The 15,503-nt window shown below is 37.7% G+C and overlaps 1 protein-coding gene across 13 annotated transcripts in view; it reads right to left on the bottom strand.

Moving 5' to 3' along the window:
• ZNF385B (zinc finger protein 385B) overlaps nt 1-15,503 on the bottom strand; it is a 408,372-nt gene that overhangs the window by 229,667 nt on the left and 163,202 nt on the right. For 2 of the 13 annotated variants that reach the window (XM_059166890.1, XM_059166886.1), the window contains exon 2: nt 2,969-3,020. The exons of 9 other annotated variants lie outside the window; for them this stretch is intronic. The gene's annotated coding sequence lies outside the window, so the exon portion shown is untranslated. Of the gene's footprint in view, nt 1-2,968; nt 3,021-8,715; nt 8,799-15,503 lie in introns of those variants that run through there. 2 more of the 13 variants (XM_059166888.1, XM_059166894.1) reach the window with 2 other exon arrangements.

Below are 15,503 nucleotides of genomic sequence, written 5' to 3'. Positions count from 1 at the left end.
AGAGTTCAGTTTAAGACTTTAATTCTTGATTTCTAGTTTCTTGCTCTTTATGCTACCCATGTAGCCATTTAAAATAATATATAACTTAAAATAAATGATCTTGATTCAAACAGCTGGGTTTTTTATTTGATTCTGACTAGACTCACTGTGAGTCATGACAATTTTCTCCTAATCCTGTTTTAAAAATAAATGCATTTATTGAGATCAATAACAGGAGGACATTTTCTACTTTTTTAATATATATTTTTCCACATCAAATAATGTGTGTGAACAGTGTTTCATACTTTCTTAGCTACAGTAATATATTTCAAATATGGATTCTGATTTGGGTGTTCTTTTAAAATTAAAATACAGTAATATCATTGAGCTGTTCAGGGACCTTATATTCTGAATTTCTCTAGTTGAATTTTCTAGTTTTAGATAAAAGAAGAATTATTAGTTTTAGTTTCCTTTCTAGGAGTTATCCAATTAGAAGGATAAAAAGAAATATTTGAGACTACAGTTACAGAAATAGGTTAGAACACTGTGCTAGTAAAATTATGAGTATGATCACTCTATAGCTTAAATATTCTTTGATCACTATAGAATACAGCTCTAACTTCCACCAGGTATTTTAAAATTACATACCTTTGGTCACAGTGACTACCAGTAAAAAGAGTTCATATGACTTAATTGACATCATCTGCATTATTAGAAAAATATAATTCAGAGGTTTATAAAACTGATGGTGTGCTAGGAGTCGCACACGTGAATGTGGGAAACGGTTGCTGTTTCACTGGTGATGATAGTGTACATTGGTACAAATTTTTTAAAAAGATGTATTTGTTTGACAGAGAGAGAGAGAGACAGCGAGGGAAGGAATACAAGCAGGGGAAGCGAGAGAGGGAGAAGCCCGATGTAGGACTCCATCCCAAGACCCTGGGATCATGACCTGAGCTTGAGCTGAAGGCCAGGGCTTATTGACTGGACCACCCAGAGGTCCCCATTGGTACAAATTCTGGAAGAAAGTCTGGCAAGCAGTATCAACAGTGTAACATAAGCAATTTCTAAGGCTGTGTACTCAATTTACATCAGTTTTCCAAAGGAAACAACTAATGACCAAGATTGGCCTACAGGGTTATTTGCTGTAGTATAATTTATAATATAAAAACTTACCATAGCATAAATGTCAAATAATAAAAAAAATTATTAAATTACCCATGGCATATTCATATTCACTTTGGAGCCATTAAAAACAGCACAGTAAAGGAATTGTAAGATGCTATTTGGCCAGACAGAACAATACTACTCATACTCTGTCCTCAACTTGCCACCCTTCACTTGTGATGCTATGGAAGGGTATGAATGCCTGTCATGGATTCCAACAAAGGAAGATATTATGCCAAGGCTCCTGTGACTTTTCATACGTTGATGATAGCAGAAATAGTTCTTTTTGACACATATTTCTGTATCAGCAGGACCTGACTTTACTTACGAGAGTGGTCACTTCCGCACCCTCTTCCGCCTTCTGTGACCCTACTCTTCCCTTTAAGAAGTTTCTGAACATAATTTTTGAATTCCTGCCCTCTTCCACGTGATGATCTCTCTGCTCCCCATTTCTCCATGCATGACCATCATGACGTGTTGCATCTGTGTGTCCTTCTCTGGGTTTCTTGACATTTCCTACCGTTCTTCTTGTAACTATAAGCTAACCACCTTTTGCTTTAAGTTTTCTCTTTGATATCCTACTTCCCACCCCTTAGGTTCCAAGTCCAAATCCCAGAATCCTTTATTTGTTCATTTACCACATTTTAATGGCTTTTTGCCTACTTGCTATGGTTAAACTCTATCTCTGGACAAACCTATTTACTAAACTTTGGACTGATTATGGCACAGATGTATAATCTTCTTGGTCCTTGGGTTTGTGATCATTTCACTGAGTTTTTACTCCTTCTTAACCTAAGAGGAAAACTTTAGCCTTCCCTCAACTGGGTAGAGGTCCCCAATCCTATTAACTTCACTGCCATTATAATAATAATAATTATTATTAACTCCACTGCCCCATGAGGAAGAATCAATACCTGGGGTCTCTGAATTCACAGCTGAGACCAGAGCTCATCTACTATAGGCTAAGAGACCCTGATCAGGAAGGGAAAGTCATCCCTAAAGGGGTGAACAGCATCTTATTGATGGAAAAGTAACCCATATAAAGAATCTCAGCTTCCTTCTCTCTCATTTTCTCTTTTTGAATGTCTTTTAATGACTTATAATACAGACAAATAATGCCAAATAATTAAGTGGGACTAAAGTACCTTCTGAATTATAGGTATAAAAGTATCCTATTCTTGTTAAAAAAAAAAAAGAAAGTCCTCCACAGCCACACCTAGAGTTAAGATGGGAAGCACCAGTGTGGTTAGGTTTTTTATGAGTAGGAAAGAAGCATTGGGGGGGAGGGGGTGGGAGGGACAGCTGTTGGAGTTTAGTTTCTCTTCTCATGTCTTTAGTTTTGAAATGGTTTACAAAGAAACCACATTTAATACCGTTACAGAACATTCATGTTCATCTGTTTTTAAATTGTGGTTACTTTATCTTGAACATCCTTAACAAATCATGTTAAGGCCCAAGTTTTTTTTAACCTGCTTTCAATTCTCCCCAATTCCCCAACTTCATCGTCTTTTAGTGCCATTCTCATATGACACTGCCTCCTTTTTACCTTTAAAATAAGAAATGCTGTAGATATAAGAAAGAATAGTTTTGCACATTTCTAAAAGATGAACCTTAAAACCTTCCAGTACTAATAATGAGCACCTCTAATCTGTTTCTCTAGCCCTGGGTTTCTAAACCTGGCATCTACATTCACTGACCTCTAGCAGAGTTCTCCATTAACAGAACAAAATCATGCAAAATGCCAGGGACTGTTTCATTCTAAATGCATGTTCTGTAACATCTCTGTGCTCAGATTAGAAATAATTCCTGGACAGATACATACTCAGAGTTCAGCTGGTTGGTGGACCATGGCTGTAGAACTGCTTCCATTTACCCTGTTGAGGTAAACAGTTATATCTTCACTCTCTGCTTAGCAGCAAATAACAAGAAACACTACATTACAAATAAAGCCATAGAGACTGAGGTCACTTCAACTCACCTTCTAAGCTTCCTTCACTTGAAAATGGTAAAATAAAATATTCATGGGCTACCATTATGTGGTTGAACACTGAGAGAGATATTTCCTTTTATTTCTATTAATCCGTGATTGCTCACAGCCTCCTACCAAGTCCATCATCTATATCCCTGTCTACCCCATATATGTATGACCATAGAGACTCAACAAGTGAGACAACTAATCAATCTTCCTAACAGCATGACAAGTATACTGAATCACATTTCCAATGTTCATTGGGACTTTGAACAAAAAAACACAACCTAGTTTATCCACAGAAGGACCAATTTCCCCAGGAGACATCTGAGGCTGCCCACGGCAACCTATCCTCTCTGAGAGTTTAGGGAACACAAACGAATACTGAATGCAAGTTGACTTTCTGAATTAAAATTTTAAGCCCTTTAAATGAAATAGCAATACTGAAAGTAATTTAACATCTTTTAAGATAATTCAAAGTGCTTAACTCACTTAATATAATTATCTTTTAACATTGTTATATAGTCTCTATTTTCCTAGTGCTCTTCAGAAAGGACAAAATACTCTTCCTTTTACCATAATTTCCCCCTTGTCTATATCTAATTGAAGAGCTTTCTATCAGGAAACTTGAAAAATGGATAATTAGTGCTCTGGGGCCTCTCGTCAACTATGAACTTGGGAATTGGGAGTTTCTGGCCTTGCTTAATGAAAAGTGTTTGAATTAAATTTCCTTCATCTCAAAAGTATCTTTTTTTTTTTTTTTTTTCCTTTTGGTAAAAAGTTTCTCAGAGAATCTCTCTTAATAGCCACTGGCAAAGCCCATAATTCTACTACTGAAACAATGAGATCTATTTTCCAGATCATCAATCTTCATTCTCCAGACAGATACAATTGTTTGAAGAGTTGCAATTACATTATCCCTTGGTGCTTCTTCAGCCTCCACATTTGACTGATTCCACAGTTAAACAATTAAAAGGCCAAAGGAATTAAGGATTAATTTTTATCTCTAATAATAAAAAGTTCATTGCACTGAATTTCTTGGTATCAGCATCATCACCCTCCTAATTAAAAGTGCAATAGTTATATAATCTTGCAAAAGGAGAAATGGAAGTCAATACGTATTCATGGACTATGTAATTTGAGCATAGGAGCAGCAATCATCCTGACTGTATGGACAGCACCATTTTATACTACCTATAAATGAATCAATTTAAAGTGCTCGGCTTAGCCTAGAGAGCTAACAGTTAATTTCATCCTCTGATACTAAACATTACGTTTTTGGATAGCCAACGATATTTAGCAAGAAATAAGTCCAGTAGATTCCAAACCAAATGTAGTTAACCAGGATGAACCACACATTGCATTGGCATAGAGGTATGTTCTACTTCAACTGGCATTAAAGGCCAGCAGGAAGCTGCTGCTTGCTAATTATCAATAAGGAGTCAATTATCAATAAGGAGTCAAGGCCAGCTCTTCCTCACTTTCCCTTCCCAACTCTTTCCACACGACTGCTGCCTTCGTCTCATCATGTTACCATCAGTTCTGTTCATGTTCTTATTCTCCTCGGTGGCTCTAGGAAGGCTCTAGGCTCTCCCCTTCCCTGTCCAGGTGCCAAGGTTTGGATTCCATAGGCCTCCACAGGCACCTAGGAATCTGAATTTTTCACAAGCAGCCACAGTGTCAGGGCAGCGTGGTCCCGGAGCCACTTTCCTTTTTTTTAAAGATTTTAAGTTCCGGTTAGTTAACTTACAGTGTAGTATTAGTTTTCAGTGTACAATATACTGATTCAGCATTTCCATACAGTATCTGGTGCTCATCAAAAGTGCCCTCCTTAATCCCCACCACCTACTTTACCCATCTCCCTACCCACCTCTCCTCTGGTGACCACCCGTTTGTTCTCCAGAGTTAAGAGTCTGTTTCTTAGATTGCCTCTCCCCCCCCTTTGCTCATGTGTTCTGTTTCTTAAATTCCACATATGAAGAAATCATATGATATTTGTCTTTTCTGTCTGACATATTTCACTTAGCATAATACTCTCTAGCTCCATCCACATCGTTGCAAATGGCAAGAGGTCATTGTTTTGGATGGCTAAGTAATATTTCAGTGAGTGTGTCTCTCACATCTTTACCCATTCATCAGTCATTGGGCACTTGGTTGTTTCCATAATTTGGCTATTGTAGATAATGCTGCTATAAACATCAGGGTGCATGTATCCATCTGAATTAGCGTTTTTGTATCCGTTGGATAAATACCTAGTACTGCAATTGTTGGATCATAGGATAGTTCTATTTTTAACTTTTGGAGGACCCTCCATGCTGTTTTCCACAGTGGCTGCACCAATTTGCACTGGGAGCCATTTTTCAAGGAAAAAACTGCCTGTGAGCTTCTTGATTACTTCCTGGTCTATTTATTTTGAGTGCTTGGCACAAGGCTTCAATGAGATAGGAATTCAAGAAAAATGATACCAAAAGCCTGGAATAGGTAGGATTTACATTAGAAATTGGCTTACGGAAAGGAAGGCTCAGAATCTGGTCCTATTAAATGCTCTTTTATACACTTGTGTCTCTGAGTCTCAACTTCTTCAGGGTAAAAGTTCAACAATAGGAAAGCAGAAGGTTAAGAATGTGAATGACAGGCTGGTAGAGAGGACAACATTTTAAGTGTATGATTTAGGATAATGTTCCTTGATCCCAAAAGCACACTCCTCTCAACTGGCCCACCCCTAAAACTGGAAAGGGGGGGAAACTTCATGAAATCATGGTAGAAATCACCTAACCAAAATATAATTTTTAAACATTAAAAATTATCTTAATCTGCTAAAAGTGAGTGGTTTTCTTCTAACCAAATTGAAATTTTGTTTAAAAACATACATCTTAGGAAATCACCTGAAGTCTGTGGAAGAGTTTATCTGTGGTCTTCTGAGAATTGCTTCCCTTTTTGTTTCTGCCAATTCTCTCATGAGACAACTGACTAGTCAAGCCAAAATTTGTACTGTTTTATAAAAACAGCTCCATATTTTATTCATTTCAGAACATGAAGGCTAATGTCAATGTCAGGACTTGTCTTCCATAAAACTATCACATTCGACTATTGGGTATTTACCCAAAGAATATGAAAACAGTGCAAAAAGGTATTTGCACTGCAGAATTATTTACAATAGACAAATTATGAAAGCAACCCAAGGGTCCATCAATAGATAACTGAATAAAGAAGATGTAGGATGTATAAGTGTGTGTATGTGTATAATATACATATACAGAGAACACAATTATCATGATGAACACTGAATAATGTATAGAATTGTTGAATCATTATATTGTACACCTAAAACTAATATAACACTGTATGTTAACTATACTGGTTTTAAAAACATTTAGATAAAAATAAATAATATTCAAAAAACTATCTCAAGTCATATTTTAAACCAGATTCAGTGTACTCCTCTCACTTCCCATTCCAATTTTATTGGCATATTGAGAGCTATCAAGAATACACATGAGTGCTTGATTAAGCCCTGTCTTAATAAGAGCCAATTATAAAGGGAATGACCCAAACTATACAGAGACTTCCCAAGGAATGATGACTAATACTGGATTATGCTTTTTTCCTTATGAGGGCATCGAGCCCAATGTGGGGCTTGAACTCAGGACCCTGAGATCAAGACCTGAGCTGAAATGAAGAGTCAGGCACTTAACTGACTAAGCCATTCAGGCACCCCTTACTGGTTTGCTCTTAAAGGAATGGGCTAGCAGGTAAACATCAAGCCAAAGGACCTGTGTATTATAATTTGTTCCTTGGTTTCTGTTTCACAGGGTCAGCTGCTGTTTGTTATTCTCTTGACTCATCTCATGAACCCCAGATTTCTCTATTTCAAAATGACTGCCATGGAATATGCTGCTCCACCCCAGCACTCACAAACTGACCTTCACTGCTTCAAACAGTATCTTAGCAGGTCCTGTCATGTTAACTCTTTCTCAACTCTTAGAAATACCCTCCTCTGTCCACACAGAGTTGTCCTAAAAATTGCAAAATAAGAAGCTACTACATTAATAACACCACAATGTAAAACCTAATATATAATATTATAAAACAGGCATCGTGGGAGAATGGATCAGTGATTAAGAGAACACATCTGGTATCCAGTAGACCTGGGTTCATGTTGTGACTCTGATGAGTACTAGGCATCCAACAGGGTGCCTACATCTCTGCAACTCTCATCCGCAGACTGGTGCTAACAACACTACTACCTCACTAGGTTTATGTGAAGATTAAAAATGCTGACTGCATGAAGTTAACACGAGGACCGATCAAAGTATTTGTTCAATTGCTATGAGCGACTACCGTTAATGACAAGGGTACATGCTTTAGAGTCATAATTATTTCAACTCATGGCTCTGCGTTTCAATCTCTTCATTTGTAAAGTGAGGTTGGCACCAACTATGCTACAGATTTGGTTTGCAGTTTTGAGATAAATATATTAAAATCCTTGGTAAAATGCCTGGCACAGGACAAGCACTCAATAAATGGCAGCCATTGTAATAATTATAGATGGAAATGACTTTGGTTATGAGACTGTAATCCATATGCCATCACTATCAACTTGTTCGAAGTTTAAAAGGCTTTTGATACCTTTCAGCGCAGCTGATCTTACTCCATCATGATCCTCCTACTGGTGAGGAAATCTTACTCAGGCAGAAACACACCCAGCCTTTCTCATCCTCTATCTACTGAGAAGGGTCTCACCTCTACCAGCAGAGTTTCTTTCCTTTCTCTGCCCTGGGGGGGGGGGGTGGAGGGTGGGATGGGGGTGTTCTGTTGTCAGGCAGATTCTCTGGGACTTCCGCGGGAAACTCATGAAGGGAGGGAAAGGGAATTTCCTGAATACAGTTTTATGTGTTCTCTTCTGAATATTCAAGGGAAGTAGGTACAAAAAGAAAAAAAAAAAAAAAAGGAGAAGGGAAAAAACCTCCTTTTGTTGGACTATGTTCTTTGAGTACCAGTTCTCTAAAGCAGTACCAAATGAGTCATGGTTTCTACTGGGTAATAAACGCTATGGACTTGGCTGTTCCTGAGGGCAGAAATGCCATAGGAAATCAGACACACTATGAAGGCAGGGCTACTTGATTTCCCAGGAAGGTAGCCATTTGAGGGAAATACCTTTAGAACTGTTAACACTGGAGGATCTGAAGGAAGACTGCCAATGGTGTGACAAGGAAGAGAGGCTTCCCAAGTGAAATCAGAAATCAGGTGACCAAGGAGACCTACCCCAGAGGATGTGCCCTTCAGCTGACCTGCAATTGGGGTTGAAAAACACCAGGAGCTCCATAGAAATGGGGCCCAGCACTGACATCACTGAAATGCAAGAAGTGGGGCTAACTGGCAGCCCTCCATGCAGAGCAGAGAGAGGACATCTGCCAGAGAGAGACATTGGGAGACAGAAGAAAAGAAATGTGGCAAACAAGAGTGCAGGAGAAGGAAACATAGGCTTATTGGGCTATGCGACCATGGCAAGAAAGCACTATGCAACGGGTATTTCCCATCTGCTCTTCCAGAGTCAATATGCCCCATTCTCCACCCTGCTCTGACCCTGGGAGACTGACCTTTGTGGACTAGATCAGTGGCTCCCTTGTCCTCTGGCTTCTGGTTGAGTTCAGTTAATGTTGGCCACCAGCAAGAGACTAGACTGCAAGAAGAGAGGGAAGGCAGGTATTGGGAAGGCAGGTATTTGTTTACTTCTTCATTTTCATTCTAGACTTTGTTTGATTTTTCTTCTTCCTGGTGGCAACAAACTGGCCGTAGCCTTCCTAGGAAAGAGCAGCTCCTTGCCTGCTGGTTGTGTCTCTCCTGCAGCTGCACCTGTCTCTGGCTCCTGGCTCCCTTTCCTTGCTACCTTGGGGTCAAGGGACAGTAATTGATTCCAGCTACTGCTAGTTCCTGGCTCTTCTCTCTCTCCCACTTGTTCTCTCAACCCTGTCCACACCTTTTTAAATACTCCCTTCCTTAAACTCTCAATTACCTACTTGAATGTACCATCTGCTGCCTGCCCAGACACCAACAGATAGACTCATGTACAATGATGACTGTACAATGAGAAAATGCAAAGGCAATCCATTGCCCTCCTGATAAAGGGAGGATGAGAGAAAATATGAGAGTAGAACTCAATCACTGGACTAATGACTTTGGTTAGAAGATGTTTATGAACTTTATGTAAATCCAAAGCTTGATTCATGGTAATATGATCTACTTGTAATTATTTTCTACGATGATGATTTTGGTAAAACAAGGCAATATATTTTGCAGGTTTCCATTATTAGAATAAGTTGATTTGCAATGTTGCACAATGGAAAAGAGATTTAGGCTCAATTCCCATCTTCACCACTTATTGTGTTAAATTATTCCATCTTTGTATATCTCAATTTTTCCATCTGAAAAACGGCGGTCCTAATACCTTTTTTGCAGGATTCTTATGAGATTAAGTGGATTCCTACCAGATGCATGCTTGCTCACAGTAAACCCTTAACAAATGACAGTCACACGTGTCATTCCTGTGCTTTTTTGTATCCTCTTCTACCCCAAGTGTCAGTTTAAGAAATCCAACCAGATTGTGGTGTTGTCAAGGGCACTTAAATAGGGGTGAACCCAATCAGTTCTCTCAGCACTGTTTTAGATCTAGATGAAGAAGACTCTGATAAACTCCTTGCTGGCAGGGAAGCTGTGGCCAGCTCCCAGTAATCCACTCATCTGTCATATTTCCCTTTGTTGAAAACGATCTCTGAAGTGTTTATTTTTTTCAGAAATACATTCCAAACAACATCATTTTGTGCTACACACTACACTTACATCCTCAAGTTATTGATCAGTTAAAATCCTCAGAATTTCTTGAAAATTCTAGTAAACTAGTGATGTAAAACTTCCTAACCCTAATATGACTCAAAATTTCATTTTCAAAGACTTATCTTTCCTTTGTACCTTATTTTCCATACTGAACATTCTTGAGAAGATTGCTCAAGATTATTTTTGCTGAAGAAATAAAATATCAGACACATAGAATATATTTAGGAACAAATATCTAAATCTTAGTTCTGTTCTCTTTTATGTTAAGCCTCCTACATGCCACAATACTTTTCACCTTAACATACGTTCCTTCACACATACAATAAGTATTTACTGAGTGCTAGTCACAGACCTAGATTCTGAGGACTCTCCAGATAATAAAAAACGCAGAAATGAACACCCTGATGGATGTTACATTCTAAATACAAGGTTAATATATTTTCTTCATCTTTTCTGTATCTCTATTTACAAAAAGTATCAATTTTTAACAAGTCTAATGTTTCCAAATAAACTATAGGATGTCCAGTTTAATCTGAGTTTCAGATCAACAATATTTTTTAGTATGTCACAAATATTTTGCTTGACTAGAGGTATTCATTGTACATATTTATACTAAAAATTATTTTTTAACATTTAAAAAAAATTAAATTCACTTATCCAACATATCATTAGTTTTTGAACTAATGATTAATGATACATTAGTTGCATATAACACCCAGAGCTCATCAAATCAAATGCCCTCTTTAATACCCATCACCCAGTCACCCAATACCCTACCCACCCCTCTATCTGCAACCCTCAGTTTGTTTCCTGGATTCAAGAGTATCTCATGGTTTGTCTCCCTCTCTGATTTCTTCCCATTCAGTTTTCCCTTCCTTTTCATATTGTTTCTGCACTACTCCTTATACTCCACATATGAGTGAAACCGTGTAATAGCTGTCCTTCTTTCACCGACTTATTTGACTTAGTATAATACCCTCCAGTTCCATCTATGTCGATGTAAATGGTAGGTATACATCTTTTCTGATGGTGGAGTAATATTCCATTGTATATATGAAGCACATATTCTTTATCCATTCATCTGTTGAAGGACATCTCAGCTCCTTCCACCATTTGGCTGTAGTGGACACTGCTATGAACATTGGGGTGCATATACCCTTTCTTTTCACTACATCTGTATCTTTTCACTACATTTGTATCAGTAGTGCAGTTGCTGGGTCATAGGGTAGCTCTATTTTTAACTTCCTGAAGAAACTCCATACTGTTTTCCAGAATGGCTGTACCAGCTTGCATTCCCACCAACAGTATAAGATGGTTCCCCTTTCTCACATCCTCGCCAACATTTGTCATTCCGTCTTGTCAATTTTAACCATACTAACTAGTATGAGGTAGTATCTCAGAGTGGTTTTGATTTGTATTTCCCTGATGGCAAGTGACGTGGCTCATTTTTTCATGTGACTGTTGGTTATGTGTATGTCTTCTTTGGAGAAGTGTTTGTTCATATCTTCCGCACATTTCTTGACTGGATTATTTGTTTTTTGGGTGTTGAGTTTGATGAGTTCTTTATAGATCTTGAATAACAGTCCTTCATCTATTCTGTCATTTGCAAATATCTTCTTCTTTTTCTTAGGTTGCCTCTAAAAATTATTTTTAACTGAAATTCAAATTTAACTGGTGATCCTATTTTATTGTTGGCTAAATATGACAGTCCTAAAAAAGTCACTACTCTCCTGAGTGACGCTGTGCACATAATTTAGATTTTTTGGATCTCAGTTTGCTTGTACATAAATGTAGCTTGCTGGTTCAAGGGACACTCATGGCTCCTTAAACTTCCTGGTTCCAGTTCTTCCCTAAGCAAGAGATCATGTCATCACATTCATCCACTCCCTCTCCTCCATTCAGAACTTTCAAACTGGTTGTCCATTTTGTGGTACTACTGCTCCAATCTCTTCTTTTCTCAGTGTCCCTTGGTAATAATCTTGATCTGACACCCAGCCCCATATTGACTGACTTGACTAAGGCTATTAGTATTCATGCTCAATGCCCTACATTTGAGTAGCACTTTACAGTTCACAAAGTGCTTTCCCATACATTACTGCATTTTGATACATTAACCTCTCTCCTCAATCCCATTAAAAAAATTTTGCTGAAGTTGTCTTTCGTGCCACTGCATAATCGTTCGTATGTACCTCTATGAGCATTAGCAACCTTCTGAGAGATCCTCTTTCAATTCAAACAAGTCTGCCCTCATCTTTGAAGATTTCCCAGAGATTCAGGCTCTATCATCCACCCATCTCCCTCCATGCTCACTGGGTTGCCTCCTTTCCCCCTTCTGTTCACAGGAGCAAGTACCTGCCTCCTCCCAAGACAGACCTTTTCTATCACGTTCCAAGTCCTGTACCCTGTGGGGCTCCCTGTAAGCCTGAATCACACAGTCCTGGATACTACTCAGTGTGGTTCCTGCACCAGCAGCAATCCATTCCTGGATTCAAGAGTATCTCATGGTTTGTCTCCCTCTCTGAGCTGGTTAGAAAATACAGTGCTTTATAGTCTTGGACTCTGCCTGAGAATACTGAACCAGAACTTGCCTTTTTAGTTTGAGAAACCTGATTTAGGACATCTTTAGTCAGGCACAATTTTCCCATGTTTTCCAGGAGATCTGCACCACTTGGTCTATATTAAGTAGATCATCCAAAGAACAATATTCCTAATCTTGTTTCTGCGAAGGTACACTCCCAGGATGACATCAACTGCCATAAGAAAGAGAGACTCATCTCTGCAGTGATTCTCATCCCACCTAATCTGCATACTCTTTTTGCAAGTCATTCCTTACTATCAGCCAGGACACTGAATGACAGCATTAAGAAGGGGAAAACTACCCTCTCCAGTCTTGATATCTATAACACTGTTCCCTAAGTACATGAGCAAAAGGGAAATATGAATTATGGCTTTCCATGCATGCTTGCTGTCTGATATGACCAAATAAATTGACTCATTTTGAAATTGGAGAGGATAATACAATAATGAATTATTTCTGATACTGAGATGCTTATTGAATAATTTAAAAGCACTTTACAATTTCAAAGTTCTCAGAGCTTGATAACTAATAAAAACAATCCAGAGTTCCACTGGCTAAATCTTTTACATTTGTTTTCTGCTCCACAGAGCTGTTCCTGAAATTGACAGGCATGTAACATAATTCAAAATACTTTTTATGAAATAATCACAGGTACAAAAGATTGACAGAACCAACAAAACAATAACTGCCTGTCTTGGTAAACAGATATTTGGTTATTATATCTCTTTTAGCTCCAAGGGACAAGGGCAAACAAATATGAAGAAACCAGTTTTTGTCTGACTATAATCTTAATCCTTGGATAATAAGATGCCAAAAGGCAGAAAAAGAATTCTGTATACTGAATCCTCAAATAACCTGTTTGTAGAGTAAAAAACAAAAACACATTGTCTTTTTTCCTATAAGAACAATGTCAAAAAAAGCATCTAATGGCTCAGCTATTCATAAAGGTTAAAAATATCAACACAATGATTAGTGGATTCATTTATATTCAAATATAGAAGTTTGCCCATTTTAGTACGATATTCAAGGGTTAAAACTCAAAGAAATATCCAATTGTCAAGAGAGGTAAATGAGAAAATATTTCTTAAAGATCCAAATTCATTACTATTATTAAATTCTACACAGGAGTTTATGACACATCATTATCAGCTCATAACTAAGCTGAGCCGATAACCAACTCATAGCCAGGTAGATCTTTAATCAGTTCTAAAGTTCACTATTATACTTTATTTAGAAGGAGTTATACAATTAGGAAAATTAAATTGATATCCTTAGAATGGGTAAAGAGATGACAAGTCTGTTGCCAAACTATAGGGAATTTGGAATAGCCCTCAATTTAGCTGTATTAACTTTTTTTTAAAACCATAGATTTAGGACACTTGGGTGGCTCAGATGATTAAGCGTCTGCCTTCGGCTCAGTTCATGATCTTGGAGTCCCGGGACTGAGTTCTACATTGGGCTCCCTGCTCAGCAGGGAGTCTGCTCCTCCCTCTGCCCCTCATCCCACTCTCATGCTCTTTCTCTAATAAATAAAATATTTTTAAAAATAAGTAAACCCTAGATTTATATCATTGAAGTAACTATGCAAATATTAGTGATGAATTTCAGCAAGACTTGAAATTTACTTTTGAAATATATATGTACTTTTTAAAAAAGATTTCATTTATTTATTTGATGGAGGGAGAGAGATCACAAGTAGACAGAGAGGCAGCTAGAAAGTGGGGGAAGCAGGCTCCCCGCTGAGCAGAGAGCCCGATGTGGGGCTCGATCCCAGGACCCTGAGATCATGATCCGGGCCGAAGGCAGAGGCTTTACCCACTGAGCTACCCAGGCACCCCTATATATGTAATTCTTAAGAGAAAATACAAAATTTCTCATGAATTAGTATTTTAAAGTTAATAGACACCCTACTGAGCATGTTGGCATAGAGCTATACTGTTTTAAAAGCAGGAACTGAATTTTGAAAAATTCTAGAAATGGAAAAGTAATTAGACTTCAGGGCTCTAAAGTCTGTCAGTTGTAGACTTGAAAGAAGGCAAATGTGTGAGCTTTGGCTTGTCTCCTTAACCTTTGACTCATTCTTTTTTTTTTTTTTTAATTGTTTTCTCTAAATTTCCTCAGGGCCATATATGGAGTTGCCTTTATATGGAGTTAATTACCATGGGTCAGAGAGGTTTAATCTATTTCATTTACTTCATCTCTAACTAAAGTGACCATATCATTTATCATCCACCATTTTTAAGAGCGAAAGGTAAGATTAAAAATGCCAGCTTCCATCATATGTAAAAATTAACACAAAATGGATCAAAGAGCTAACACAAATAAACTACTAAAAGAAAACATAGGGATAGATCCGCATGGTTTTGGATTTGGTAAAGGATTCTTAGATATGACACCAAAAGCAACAAAAGAAAAAGATAAATTGGACTTCATCAACTTTTTTAAAAAAATTGTGCTTCAAAAGATAGCATTAAGGAAGTGAAAAGATAACCCACAGAATAAGTGAAAAAAATTATAAATCATATATCTGATAAAGGACCTGTGTCTAGAATATATAAAGAAGACAAAAACATCAATGTAAAAATGGGCAAAAGATTTGAATAGACATTTCTCCAAGAAAATGTACAAATAGTCACGAAGCACATGAAAAAAATGTTGACATCATTATTCATCAGAGAAATGCAAATCCAAAACACAAGCTACAACTTCACACCCACTAGTAGGGCCAGGAAAAAAAAAGCCAAATAACAACCGTTGGCAAGGATATGGAGAATTAGAACCTCACATATTGCTGGTGCAAATCTAAAATGGTGCAGCTATTTGGACAGGAGTCTGACAGTTCTTTAGATGATTAAATACATAATTACCATATAACCCAGCAATTCCATTCTGAGGTATATACCCAAGAGAAGTGAAAAGAGATCCACACAGAAACATGTACATGAATGTTTATAGCAGCATTATTCATAATAACCA

The sequence above is a fragment of the Mustela lutreola genome, chromosome 3, assembly GCF_030435805.1.
Source record: "Mustela lutreola isolate mMusLut2 chromosome 3, mMusLut2.pri, whole genome shotgun sequence".
In the NCBI taxonomy this organism is placed as follows: domain Eukaryota; kingdom Metazoa; phylum Chordata; class Mammalia; order Carnivora; family Mustelidae; genus Mustela; species Mustela lutreola.
This window is presented reverse-complemented; position numbering and strand designations above follow the sequence as displayed.